General features: G+C 40.6%; 2 non-coding genes across 2 annotated transcripts; one reads left to right on the top strand and one right to left on the bottom strand.

The window, feature by feature from the left end:
- The first annotated feature begins 652 nt into the window (after window positions 1-652).
- On the top strand, window positions 653-724 carry TRNAH-GUG (transfer RNA histidin (anticodon GUG)). The gene has a single exon. It is a non-coding gene; the product is annotated as a tRNA-His (tRNA).
- A 7,303-nt stretch (window positions 725-8,027) lies between these two features.
- On the bottom strand, window positions 8,028-8,099 carry TRNAH-GUG (transfer RNA histidin (anticodon GUG)). The gene has a single exon. It is a non-coding gene; the product is annotated as a tRNA-His (tRNA).
- Window positions 8,100-15,119: the final 7,020 nt, after the last annotated feature.

Here is a 15,119-nt window from a genome sequence, read left to right as displayed (position 1 = left end):
ACCCTTGATCTTCCTGTTTCTTATCAATTGAACAAGTTTGGGGTTCGAAGTCTTTGTCGCATCTGGCTTTAAGGTTGTGGATGGAGGTGGCTTCCTCAGCCTCCTTGTGTCAGGGGTTCGAGTCGGTGGCCGGGTGTTTCCTGGCACTTGTCTCACTACCTTCCAGCTTACTTTTATATGCTTTTGTTCTCTCAATTTAAAGAGGCTATATCCTTTAACGTCTTTTTGACTTTGGTATCATTGATGTTGTGATCATGTCCCTTCCCTGCCTGATGTTCTACAGGTGTGTGAAGCCAAGGTTCCTTGACTTATCCTCAGCGCTTATATTCTTAGCTCGGTCACTAATCTTGTTGGTAACCTTTGTACTTTTTCAACTTTTATGTAATGCTTTACAAGGTATGTGCGTGCGTGCGTGCGTACTCCACGAGGGACACAGAGGGTCTCGACCCCTGGTGCCAGGGGCTCGCAACCTTGGTGTTTGAGAGAACAAGCTCCAGCTGCTGGGCCCAACGTCTTCCCCGTGAATGAACTACTTGTGTTAGAGAGAGAGAGAGAGAGGGGGGGGGGAGAGCAGAGAAGAGGGGGGGGGGAGCAGGTACTGTTAACAATAACATAACCAGCCAATCACCTCACAACACTCACCTTCACGGTGGCCGTGATCGTATAGTGGTTAGTACATTGCGTTGTGGCCGCAATAACCCAGGTTCGAATCCTGGTCACGGCAGAGGACGAAGTTTAACACAAATTGCCCAACTGACAAGCCACGTGAAATAAATGAAAGTGGCGAAGTTTCTGTCCGTCCTGGAGGCTTGTGTGACGACGTTTTGGGGCCGGTGGCTGAGCGGACAGCACGCTGGGCGCTTGATCCTGTGGTCCCGGGTTCAATTCCGGGCGCCGGCGAGAAACAATGGGCAGTTTTTTTTTTTCACCCCTAATGCCCTTTTTACCTAGCAGTAAATAGGTACCTGGGAGTTAGTCAGCTGTCACGGGCTTCTTCCTGGTGTGTGTGTGTGGTGTGAAAAAAAGTAGTAGTTAATAACAGTTGATTGACATTTAAGAGGCGTGGCGAAAGAGCAGAGCTCAACCCCCGCAAGAACAACTAGATGAACACACACACACACCGCGCGCGCACACACACACACGCCCGTTCTCAGCTCTTGTAATTGTTGAGTTCCTCGGGTGTTACTTTCATCACCATCAGTGTTTCTTCTGGTAGGACCTGTTTCACTGTAAGTAGCATCAGGATTGTCGCCATATCTACTATCTTAAAACATTTTGATTGATTGTGGTGATCAAATTGATTGATTGTGTGATCAAACATTTTGATTTTGATTGACATTTTTTAGTGATTGTGGTATATCTGAAAACTTGAACCCGACCAATGCCAATACTTAAAATATCTCTTTGAGTGCCTTAGTCTAACCTAACTTAATCTATCTTCGTCCAAGGTGTTGTCTCTGCCTTACCATTTACCTAATGTTCTCTCATTCATATAATTTCCTCAGTAATCAGTCAAGTCTCCATGCACTTATGCAAGCATCTACCTCAGTATCATTGTAAAATCTTACTCTTAAATCTTATTTTACCCTATTCTTTTTTAAATTTTAAATTTAATTGTTCTGATTTATGTCATTTATTGAAATTAATTATTGATCTCATTTTGTTCTCTTAATTAAGTTCATACTAATTATAGGTTAAAGACCTAAGCTAAATATAATTAATTATCTAAGATTATTTTACTTTACAATCATCATTTGTCAATTTTGTGTATGTTCATCTTGACAGTCTACTGTTTTTTTTTTTTTTGTTCTCTGCACCAAACTTGTGTATCCTTCATGGCTCTCTTGTGATCTTTATTCTACTTCTAATTGTTTCAATTCTTTTGTTTACTTGCATTTATCGTTGTGTTTTGCTATAATTATTCTCTAATTATAGCAGACTTAGTATTTATGTAAGCATTTACCTCAGTGTCTTAGTAAACTCTTGCTCATAATATAATCTTACCCTGTTATTTTTGTTTTTGCTTATAATTTTTAAATTTAATTGTAATTTGATTTATACACCATTTATTGTAATTAATTACTCAGCTCATTTTTTTTTCTTATGTTCTTACTAATTATAGGTTCACAACTAAGCTATATTAAATAATTGATTTTTAAGATTATCTTTACGATTATTATTTGTCTCTATTTTTTGCTATATATTATTCTTGTCAGTCTACTGTGTTTTTCTTCTCTCTTAACCTAACTTCTGTATCCTTCCTGGCTATCTACGGGAATCTTTGCTCTACTTCTAATTATTTCTATTTTTTGTGTATCTACGTTTATTGTTGTGTTTTGCTACAATTACTTTCTATTTACAGCAGTTTTAGTATTTAACTGTTCTTGTAATTGCTTATCTTATTGTATCGTGACATTATTGTATCTATATGCTTACTGATATTGATCCTGATCGAAATCTTCTGTCTCATATCCACACAAATCAGCACATTAATCATCATTATTGCAGGTATTACACAGCAAATCTTGCAAAAAACAAACTCCTAAATAGCACCTGCTTATCAGGTTACAACCAAAATGTTAGGTCACTTGGTAAACATTTTAATGATATAAATGCACTACTCACAGCACTAGGTACTAAATTATCATTCATCATTTTAACAGAAACTTAGATAAGTAAAGACTATACCCAACACTACAATTTAGCTGGTTATAAAGCCATTCATAACTGCAGGCCTAATAAAAAAGGTGGCGGTACAGCAATATATTACAAAGATACCTTCATCTGCGATAGTGTCATTAGTGATAGAGACGACTACTGAGAATATACCTTTGCCAAGTTCTCCAGTAAATCCCTTAAATCCTCTTTGACTATCGGTGCCATCTATAGATTTCCTAATACCAACATAACTTCAATCTCAGATAACGTAAAGAATCTTATCATAAATAACAATCTCAACAAAAATCACATCATTCTGGGAGGTGATTTCAATATTGACCTGGGTCTTCAAAACAACCCTCAAGTTGACTATTTCCGTAACAGCATGCACTCCTGTATGCTAATCCCCACAATCACCAAGCCCACCCGAGTCACTCAAACATCTGCCACTACCCTGGATCACTTATGGACTAATATAACAGCTCCCCTTACATCTGGGGTAATCTATGACAGAACAACTGACCACTATCCTACCTTCCTCATAGCAAACATGGACACAGCACCACCAGAAAGCAAGAAACTCTCATTCAGACTACACAGTGAATCAGCTTTAGGCAATCTTTCTAATGCACTTCACAATATTAACTGGGAATCTGAATTTAATAATACACAGGATATAAACTCATCAACTAACCTCTTTCTCTCCAAAACTCTAAGCCTCTACAACACTCACTGTCCCCTCCTTACCAAACAAGTAACTGATAAAAGATAAAATAACCCGTGGCTCACAAGTGGCATAATCAAATCAATCAACAAAAAACATGAATATGAAAAGAAATTTAGGATTGGCCTAGTTACAAAGGAAGTAGTTAAAAGGTACTCATCAGTGCTTACCAGTATCATAAGAAAAGCTAAACTTTCATATTATGAGACTAGATTCAAAGAAGCAAAAGGCAACATGAAAAGCACATGGAAAACCATCTCTAATATCCTAGGAACTAAACAACACTCCCACAACCAGATAATACACTCTAAGGATGGCTATACACCGTCATCTGATTTAGAAATGGCGAATGAATTTAATAGCTTTTCATCGGTTGGTGCTATTCTTGCTAGTAAAATCCCACAGACTCAGACACATATCAACACATATCTCTCAGGCAGCTATCCGAACTCTCTTCTCCTTTCACCAGTCAGCCCGACAGATGTTGTGTCCATCATACACTCACTAAAAACCAAAGCTGGGAACATCAGAGATATCCCATTCATTGTATACAAGAGCGCCTCCCATGCCCTTGCGCCACCCATAGCTCTGCTGTTCAACAAATCCTTTGAGTGTCATACCTTCCCTGATATCCTTAAAAAAGCAAGAGTAACACCAGTTCATAAAGGAGGTAATCTGGCAGACATAAACAATTATAGACCAATATCAAACCTACCCATACTATCAAAAATATTTGAAAAAATTATCTACAAACAGCTCTACTCCTATCTCGTAAAATTCGACATTCTTAGCCCCTGTCAGTTTGACTTCCGCTCCCAAAAGAGTACCAACGATGCAATTATTAGTCTCCTTGATATAATTTACTCAGCCCTTGACAAAAATAAGTTTCCGATTGGACTCTTCATTGACCTGAGAAAGGCCTTTGATACTGTTAATCACAATTACCTCTTACGTAAACTCCATCATTATGGAATTCGAGGCCATACACTGGACTATATCCAATCCTATCTTAGTGATAGACACCAATGTGTAGCCATCAATAATATAACCTCTCCCACTCTACCAATAACCGTTGGAGTGCCACAGGGCAGCATTTTGGGACCTCTCTTATTTCTTATTTACATCAATGATCTGCCTAACGTCTCTAACATTCTGAAACCTATATTGTTTGCTGATGATACTACCCTCATCTACTCTAACACCAACCCACATACACTAAATAATGTTGTTAATAATGAATTAAAACGAGTCCACTTATGGATGTCAACCAACAAACTAACACTTAACATAGAAAAGACCTACTACATCTTATTTGGAAGCAAATCTACAAATGCAATTCAGCTTCAGATAGACAATGTAAACATTAGCAGTAAAAATGATGGAAAGTTTCTTGGCCTATTCCTAGACAAGAGACTCAACTTCAGTACCCACATACAACACATAACTAAGAAAGTCTCTAAAACAGTTGGGATACTCTCCAAAATCAGATATTATGTACCTAACTCTGCTCTCATCTCTCTATATTATGCACTAATCTATCCCTATCTTAATTATGGTATCTGTGCATGGGATTCAACCACTGCAAACCACCTCAAGTCCATCATCACCCAGGAAAAATCTGCTATCAAAATAATAACATTCTGCTTTCAGACAACACTCAGCCCCCTTGTTTAACTCCCTAAACATGCTAAACATAATCTCACTCCACACATTCTCTTGTGTCAACAACATTTACAAAACCCTGTTCTTAAATGCAAATCCTGCTCTGAAACTCTCCCTGGACAGATATAATAGGACCTATTATCACCACACCAGAAATAAATATCTCTTTGATATCCCCCAGAGTCAAACTTAATTTGTGTAAACACACTATGCAAATAAAGGGACCCAGTCTATGGAACTCACTCCCTATTGAATTGAAAAGCTGTCCAACTTTTGCATCATTCAAAAACAATACTAAAAAGTACCTAATTTCATCTTCATAGTTTTTTTACCTTTTGCTTTAAAACTGCACTGTATCTATTGCTACCCAATCTCCCAATCTTCATGTACCCAATCTGAACATCTTTATCATTGCGATCATTGCTGTCTTCTTATATGTACTGTCAATCTGCTGTATGGAGTCTATTAATCTTGTTTAAATTACCAATCAAGCTGTCAATGTAATCAATCAGAGCTTTAATATACCAATGTGCTTTAATATACTTACTAATCTCTCTCATCTCATTTTTTTTCTTGCAATGTAATTGTTATCATTTTATTAATTCTGATAGAATTTACCTACTTAAAATTATCTGTTAGATTAAGGACCTGCCCGAAACGCTGCGCGTACTAGTGGCTTTACAAGAGTGCAATTACTGTACTACGCTATGTATTCTCACAAACCCAATGTACCTTCTTGTATATATATAAATAAATAAAAATAAATAAATAAATAAATAAATTTGTGTTGCCCGATCCTTATTCACGTACAGTGATCTTTCTCCTTATGTGGCTAGATAGTAGTTTAGGCTGATCCTCGGCCTGGGAGGCTATGTTGTTCTCATACTGCTCCTTTGCTGCTCTTCATAGTTCTGTGTCTATTTTCCTCTCTTGTGTGTATGTATATATATATATATATATATATATATATATATATATATATATATATATATATATATATATATGTATGTTCTGTTTTTTCTCTTTTTGTACTTTTGGCCTCTAAGCATTGTCTATTAAAGTACTGTATAGACATCCTGTTTTATTGGTTTCTTTATTCAGTATAAATCTTGAAGTCCATCATGTCTTTTATTGTGCCTCTGTTCTGTTTGATATTGTATTTTAGAGTTCTCTGACCTTCTGGTATTGTCCTTGATGGGCCAGCAAGTCTTCCGCCCCTCTTCTCTTCCTCTTGCCACAGTCTTCATAATTACATAATCACAGACAAGGACACAGCCGCCTCTTGGCACCATTGGCATTTCATGCTCAATTTTGACCAAATCACGCAACAGACGATGAGATGACAATTCGTGTCATCACATCATCACACTGGATCATTATCAAATCGATTGTGATAATCGACTTAATAATGGTCCAGGACGGACCGAAACGTCGTCGTCTCCTCGTCTTCTGGTGTGTGGTTTGGTCATTATAGCATCAGCCTCGTTATTGTGACTCATCGTTTGCTCATTGTTCTCAATGTCCATTTTGCTTTGTGAGAAAGTTAGGTCCAATCTCGCTGGTTAGTCTCCCTCTCTTCTTCGTGTTTCCATTAGAGAGAGTTTCTTGCTAAAAATTCTACCACTTTTGCTCTCCATGTCTCTTCTCTCCATTTTGTATTCAGTGATTCCCAGTTAATTTGGACGTGATTGAAATCTCCCTTTACCGGTGATTGAAATCTCCCTGGGAGCCGGTCGTCCAAGCGGACAGCAGGCGGGATTTGTGATCCTGTGGTCCTGGGTTCAATCCCAGGCGCCAGCGAGAAACAATAGGCAGAGTTTGTTTCACCCTATGCCCCTGTTACCTAGCAGTAAAATAGGTACCTGGGTGTTAGTCAGCTGTCACGGGCTGCTTCCTGGGGGTGGAGGCCTGGTCTAGGACTGGACTGCGGGGACACTAACAAGCCCCGAAATCATCTCAAGATAACCTTCAGTTGTGCTGTCAATCAAGGGGATAATTGAGTCAAACTTTGTACGGTATTTATGGGAGCTGTGTGTGCAGGTGGGGATCAGTTCCGTAGTCTCTCATCATAGTTCATACAATCAAGAAAGATCAAGCCCTTTCAAGATCAAGATCATGTGCAGTGAAAAGCTATGTACCCCAGGGCACAGTCCTGGCACCACTGCTATTTTTCATTCTTATCTCCGATATAGACAAAAGTACCGGTCACTGCTTCGTGTCATCCTTTGCTGATGATAAAAAAATCAACATGAAAGTTGCCACTGTAGAAGACACTGAATAGAACCAGAACGAAGATGGGTGTATTCACGAGGCACTTGGACAGATTCTTGCAAGAAGTTCCGGACCAATCAGGCTGTAGTGGATATGAAGGCCTGCGGGCTGCTCCAAGCAACAGCCTGTTGGACCAAGATATCACAAGTCGAGCCTGGCCTCAGGCCGGGCTCGGGGAGTAGAAGAACTCCTGAAACACACTCCAGGTATACTCCAGGTATACCACTCAGATTGGGTACTAGTCTGGTGACATACCTTTGAATCTTCTCCAATATATTTTTTATTTTATTTTACTAGATATTGACTTCAAGCAGGAGCTGCAAACTTCAGGACTGGTCTGACATATGTGGTACACAAGGTTCTCAATGATTCCTTGCACAAGTTTCTAAAGGCCGTTCGTATGTTGACCAACTGTCGAGGTGACCAATATGCCGCTGATGACATGCTCTTGATGTGAGCTTCATGGGACAGGTCTGGCGTGATACCAGCTCTTGCTTAATTTATGATTCTTCAAGAATTTAATTTCCCAATTTTTGTACCTTGTTTGACAAGCTTCAGCTCTTGGGCCGTTTTTTTCCTGTTAGTAATTTCTGGCGTTAGGCACAATAGCTTGCATTTGTTTAGTAATATAGGGAATTGTTAGCACTTTCAGCCACTAAAGTTAGGTCCTGTAACTTGCTAACCTTCCCAAGGCTGACAAAACTTAGTCCCCTGCCGTGACCAGGATTCGAACCTGGGTTATTGCGGCCACAACGCAATGTACTAACCACTATACGATCACGGCCACCGTGGAGGTGTGTGTTGTGAGGTGAGTGGCTGGTTATGTTATTGATAACAGTACCTGCTCCCCCCCCCCCTCTCTGCTCTCTCTCTCTCTCTCTCTCTCTCTCTCTCTCTCTCTCTCTCTCTCTCTCTCTCTCTCTCTCGTTCTCTCGCTCTTGCTCTCTCTCATTCTCGCTCTTTCTTCCTCTCTCTCGTTCTCGCTCTTTCTTCCTCTCTCTTTCACCTCTCTCCTCCCTATTACACCTCTCTCTTTCACCTCTCTCTTTTATCTCTCTTTGTCCTCTCTCTCCTCTCTTTCTCCTCCCTCCTCTCCTTTACCTCTCTCTTTCACCTCTCTCCTCTCTCTTTCTCCTCTCTTTCCCCTCTTTCTCCTCTTTTTCTCTCTTTCACCTCTCTCTTTCTCCTCTCTCTTTCACCTCTCTCTTTCTTCTCTTATCTCTCTCTTTCTCCTCTCTCTTTTATCTCTCTTTTATCTCTCTCTTTCTCGTCTCTTTCACCTCTCTTTGACCTCTCTCTCTTTCTCCTCTCTTTCCTTTCTTTCTCCTCTTTCTCCTCTTTCACCTCTTTCACCTCTCTCTTTGACCTCTCTCGTCTCTCTTTCTCGTCTCTCTTTCTCTTCTCTCTTTCACATCTCTCTTCAAAGACAGCCTGTAGAAAACCAGTGGTAGAAATTGATATGGGTGTTTCATTAGCAGTGACAAAGAGAATACCTAAACAAATATCTAATGAAGATCTCGCCGACCTAACAAATTCACTAAGACCTGAAAGTTGTAGCAGTAAATATTATGATAGATATCGTGAGGAGACATTCACATATGGGACGAATAGAACAAAGAACTCAGCAATGTGATGTTATAGTGGCCAGAATACGCCTGGGATATAGACGTATCTGGCAGCTTTCTCAAAACCCAAATGTCGAGTACATAATGTGTCAACTTTGTGAAAGAGAAAACATGCACTCTCTCGAACATTATATTGTAGAATGTCCCATATTGACTGACTTTCGCCCTCCTGGGCTAAGGTATGCTGAACTGTGTAATTACTATACGAGTACTGGAACACTTGATGATTTATTGGACCTGTACCCAAGATTAACCATGTAATCGGGCAGAAAATCTTGCAATAGTAACTGAAATTAAGAGAGCTGTGAGAGAACTTACCAATCAGGGAAGAGTCATCAAATTTCTGTGGATCCCCTCCCATGTTGGAATATGTGGGAATGAACGAGCAGATGTGCTGGCTGCTGAAGGCGCTGAAGGAGACCATATTGAATACTTCATACCCAAGACTCTACTACAAATTAGAGGTATTATCAGGCAACATCACCGTGACAAGGTAACTGAGGAAAGGAGGATAGAAGCAGAAACCAGTGAATCTGTACGATGGTACAACATGGTTGCAGCTGGCAGTCCCAGTCATTATGGACGAAGAGGAGGAGGACGAGGAAGAGAATCAGTAATAGCGAGAATCCGTCTTGGATACAAATATCCATGGAGATTTGGAATGGAAACAACAGTTGATCAGCGAAGTTGCAGAATCTGTGGTGAGAGTGATGGACACTGCCTTGACCACTATCTACGTGAATGTGAACACCTGAGAGACATTAGGAATATGTGTAGAATAATAAACCCCACATTGTTTGAGTTAGGAAAACACTATTTGTCAAATATTGATACTGTTCTTAAAAGATTGCCCCATTTTGCACCAGCAAGATAACATAAGATTTTATGGGTTGACAGATGTTAATCTTCTTGTTTGAGGAGCTGTTCACTTGAGACAGTTAAGCAAGTCCCAGCTGTGTCTGGGTACAAATGACAGGATGAACAACCCAGCGGGTTTTCTTCCTATTGGGGAGTGTTGTACATTCTGCTATGGCGGTGTGTCCACTCACAAGATTAGTGGCGCTGCCCAATAAACTCGCCCTTCAGGGCAAAATTTAAAAAAATTCATGTAATGTATCAATTATACGATGTATGTATGTGATGTAACTATATAACCTGAGCTTGTAAAAGCACCTTAATCCCTTTCATTGATTAAGTGCTTAATTGCACACTAGTTTCTCAGCTATCTCACACTGTCAGGGTAAAGAGACAAATGTATGTGAATGCATGTGTGTGTATGTATATATATTGTGACTGGAAAGCGTTGGAGTGTAGATGTTCGCCAGTCCTCCAATGGCAGGTGTCAATGCCTGGTCACACTTACAAAAAAAGATAGACTGCTTGCCTGTTGTCTGTGGTAAGTTAGAGGGAGGAACACATAAAACACAAAGTATGAACAATGAAACTTTAATATTTACTTTAAACATAAATGAAAATAAAGACAAATCTCGGGGAAATTAAAAGTACAATTAAATAACAAAGATAAATGCAAAAACACAATAGATCAAATAATATAAAATGGTGAAATGGTGCTGAGAATATTGGCTATGGCTGAGACCTCCCTTAGTATACCAAAAGCCAGAGAGCTTAGTATGCCAGAGAGAGATGTCAACTCTAAGAGCACAAAGAATATTCTGAAGTTGATGACTGGTCCAGGCTCAGACATCGACTCAGGTAGATGGCGCTGAGGTGCAGTGTGCAGGTGTGCGGTCAGCGAGTCACCAATCAGGAGTAGGCAGGCTGGGATGGGTAGTTGGCTGGTTGATGACGAGCCGGCGTGGAGGGTGTGTGGAGTAGGGGGGTTCTTGGGTACGTTTTGCCTCCTGGTCAAAACATTTTGTGCTACTGGTGGACGTATCTTGAATGTAGCATCTTGTACTTGTAAACTGGACATAACTTTAGGTAGGGAAGAGCAGGCTCAATCTCTCTTGAAAGAGATTGTCACAATATATATATATATATATATATATATATATATATATATATATATATATATATATATATATATATGTATATATATATATATATATATATATATATATATATATAATAAATATATATGTATGTATATATATACATATATATATATATATATATAATAAATATATATATGTATATATATACATATGTATATATATATATATATATATATATATATATATACATATGTATATATATATATATATATATATATATATATATATATATATATATATATACATATTTATATATATATATGGTGTTAACTGTTGGTGCCAATGACTGGTAAGGCATGCTGCCTGCTTTGCCATTTGTCATCATCATATGATTATCAATGCAAACCAGGTATCGGAGGAGGTTAGAGCAACAATTACCGCCGCCTGAAGAAGCAGGTATGGAGGAGGTAGCTGCTGGACCCTCATGGTCCTCCCCTACTGTGACCAGTGACACTGTCACCCCACCACACAGTGATGGGTTTGTGGAGGTGGTAAGTAAGAGGCTGAGAAGGAAACAAGGGAAACAGAAGCCTGGTGAACAACAGGCTGGAAGACGGTTTAATAGCACCAAGGAGCGAGTACACACCTGACCTTCCCTAAAGGAACGAATGTGGCGGACAGGATTGTGTGGAGTAAGAAACTGAGCGTGGTGTACCCCACCTGGCTCCTCAGGCGTGGTACGTCCACATGTCAACTCCCCATATGTGTATGTTTCAAGAGAGAAGCAGCATGTTGTGGAGGCTCTTATACAAGGGAAAATAGGTGATGTAAAGCTCTCCCCTCTAGATAATCCAACACGGAACAAGAAGATGGATGAATACCTAGTCTACAGGTACAGTCACGGGTATCCACTAGAGTGGGCCTATGAATTACATGGGGGTACACAGAGCACGAAGATTGACCAAGAATGGTAAGCCTACTGATCAAATAGTCATAGTCTGGAAAAAGCCTGACCTGCCACCTGACAAGTAGTGGTTTGGTGGGTTGTATGCGCGCCCCAGCACGTTCAGGGTGTGGGAACCGAACCCTGTGAAGTGTTACAAGTGCTGTGGCAGTGGCCACATAGCCAAGTAGTGCTAGTGCCCCACACCCAAGTGTGCTCTCTGTTCCGGTCCTCATGCACTGAAGGACTGTCAGTATAAGAAGACCAGAGACCAAAGAAAGCAGGAACAGGAGCAACAGAACACTGCAACAGAAGCAGGGCAACATCCTGAATCTGTGGCTCCGTCTAAACCGCCGCTGAAGTGTCTCAGATGTGGTACGGAAGGAGTCACCATCTGGCACTCAGACTGTACCAAACGGCCAGCCTCCCTTGGCACAAGGAGGCAAGTGCCCGAGACACAACAAGTGCCTACTGATGCCTTCTCTAGTACTGTTGACCCGTCCCATAGTATTGACAGTTCCAGCAACGCCCCTAACACACAACAGCCTGAGACAACAGTTAAATGACAGTTGGCAACCTTGCAAGCACAGGAAACAGAACTGGCTGAAATTATACAGACGCTACGTCGGGCTCCTTCACAAGAGATACAGCAGCCTCCACACTGCTGTGTCACAGCCGTGGCCCGCGCTGGTAAAGGTTCCTGCGGTGGTGGTGACGGCGGCGGCTGAGGCGGCGGGAGCAGCAGAGATGAGAGCGACAACGGAGGCGGTGGCAGCGATGCCGTCAGTCAACTCAGGAATGACAGCAGTGTTAGTGACACAGAAACATTAACTGGAAAAGGAAGTCGATCTGTATCAGCATATTTTAAAATGATTATTGACCTTAACGAACGCGCTCAAGCCAAGTACGAGAATGAAAAAGATAATACTCTGAGTGACAGTACTTATGCCATACAACTTACAGAGAACATTGACTCGCGGACCATCCCGAGTTGCTCAGTGATCAAGAAACTGATGATGTCACCAGATGTTCCTGACGACACCAAACGCCAGGTTGGTGTGGCTCTTTACGTCGTAGAGTCACTTATTGACACATTGTGTAAGTGGGACAAGGACAACAATGGGACCACCAGTCCCTGGGAGGAACAACACCAAGACGATGGCTGCTGTTGACACTAGAACCATTAGGTTTCTCAGTTGGAACATTCGTAGCATCAACAAAAGACTGAATGACCTAATTGCATATGTTACCAGTAATAACATAGATATAATTGCTTTACAGGAGCCCTACACGTCCAATATGATAAACAAAACCCCACCAAAGATCAGAGGGTATGCATCCTATAATAACAGTAACGCCACAGGCCTATTAACATACGTCAGAAGTGATTTACCGCACATTCTTGTGAGCACGTCACACAATGTACACACACAGTACCATCACTTTCATGTACAAACTACAGCAGGCCACTTCTCATTCCTCAACGTATATGCCAGAAGCCAGAAACTCAATGTAACATTGCTCCCAGATCTAGACAATCATGGGACAATATTCATGGGAGATTTTAATGCTAGACATATTACGCTGGGAGACAGTACTAACAACGATAATGGATGCAAATTTATCAAATATGTTTATGACAACAGATTAACCGTGTATACTACGGATACCCAAACTCATTTATTGGGAGGCAGACTTGATTATGTAATGGGTAGAAACCTTGTGCAAGATAGGATGGAATGTTCGTTGGTAAATCACTTAGTGATCACTATGCAGTTTCTGCTTCCTATGAGGTACAGTGTGATGTACCTAATAGACATCAGAGACGGAAAATTAATATTCCATATGGCTTGCATGACCACTTTATTAATTGTATATCAAAATGGTATCAAGATTACACAATAACGAATGTACAAGCCTTCCCCAGAGATCTCGTTGATACGATTACTACCTACTACGACACATGGGTGTGTTGGGGAACAGGTCGTAAGCCTAGCAGAAGTGGGCAACACCTACCACCACCCAAGTGGGTCCTTGACCCCGTATTTGTTTAAGAACATGAACGAGTAAAACAACTTTGAGTTGCGTACAAACGAACCAAAGCACAAGGTGACTTGCATGCATTTCTAGTTGCAAATAGAGAGGTGAGAGACATGAGCAACGTTATACGTAATAAACATTGAGAAGAGTTCCTACAAAGTATAAATGAGCAAACAACACTTGTTGAAGTTTGGGAAAAGATACGAAAAATTTCTAGAAGCAGCCCAACCAAACCACTGCACCACAGCCCACTAGAACAAGCAAACATTCTCCTTGATCAATGGGCACTAACATCGAGCAACGACTCACTCCCAATTAACATACACCACAAACTTATGACACACGCTCCAACAGACAACGAACCATCAATCTTGCCTGTACAGCTATCGACGTGTCGGACCTTAATGATGTATCTGAATGGGAATTAAATCATGCACTAAAGATGGAAAATCAACTGCTCCTGGAGAGGACGGTATTACTTACAGTCTACTGAGATTAGTCTCACACGTACCAGGTAATCCACTATTAGTGTTGTACAAAATGAGTTTACGTGAAGGAGTATTACCTGATGCTTGGGCAAAGATTGTCATTGTTCCCATCCCCAAACCACACTCAGATAATTATAGACCCATATCTCTAACATCGTGTGTTTGTAAAGTGCTTGAACGTATTGTTCTTAACCGACTCATGTATCGTATACAGGGGCACCTGTCACCCCAACTGTTTGGATTTATGCCTGGGCTCAGTACACAACACTGTTTTGCTGAGTACTTCGCACATATTGAAGCTTCCCCTCAAACAGTCTTCATCGACCTAGCAGCAGCTTTTGATACAACATACAGAGAAATCATACTGGAACAGCTTGCCGAGCTGGGAATACAAGGAAAATTACTGAAATGGATAAAGGGCTATTTGTCTAATCGAACAGCGTATGTTTTGTTTAATGGTGTTAAAAGCACAAAGAGCAAACACTTTGAACTGGGAACTCCACAAGGAGGGGTCCTCAGCCCCTTGTTGTTCAACGTTCTGATGCATAAACTTATTAATATTAAAGATCTTCCAACTAATAATGAAGACTGCTGATGAAGTTATACTGATGATGTATGTTTACAGGCTGCCTCCGAGCTTAGAATGCAAGTTCGGCTCGATGCTTTTGCTACCAGAGCTGAGGAATGTGGCCTCCTTATCTCTGTATAGAAAGCTCGTGCCCTCATTCCATGTGGTATTCCACCACCCAATTA

Source organism: Procambarus clarkii, chromosome 40, assembly GCF_040958095.1.
Source record: "Procambarus clarkii isolate CNS0578487 chromosome 40, FALCON_Pclarkii_2.0, whole genome shotgun sequence".
In the NCBI taxonomy this organism is placed as follows: Eukaryota; Metazoa; Arthropoda; class Malacostraca; order Decapoda; family Cambaridae; genus Procambarus; species Procambarus clarkii.
Note: the sequence above shows the minus strand (reverse complement) of the source record. Positions and strands in the feature narration are given on the sequence as shown.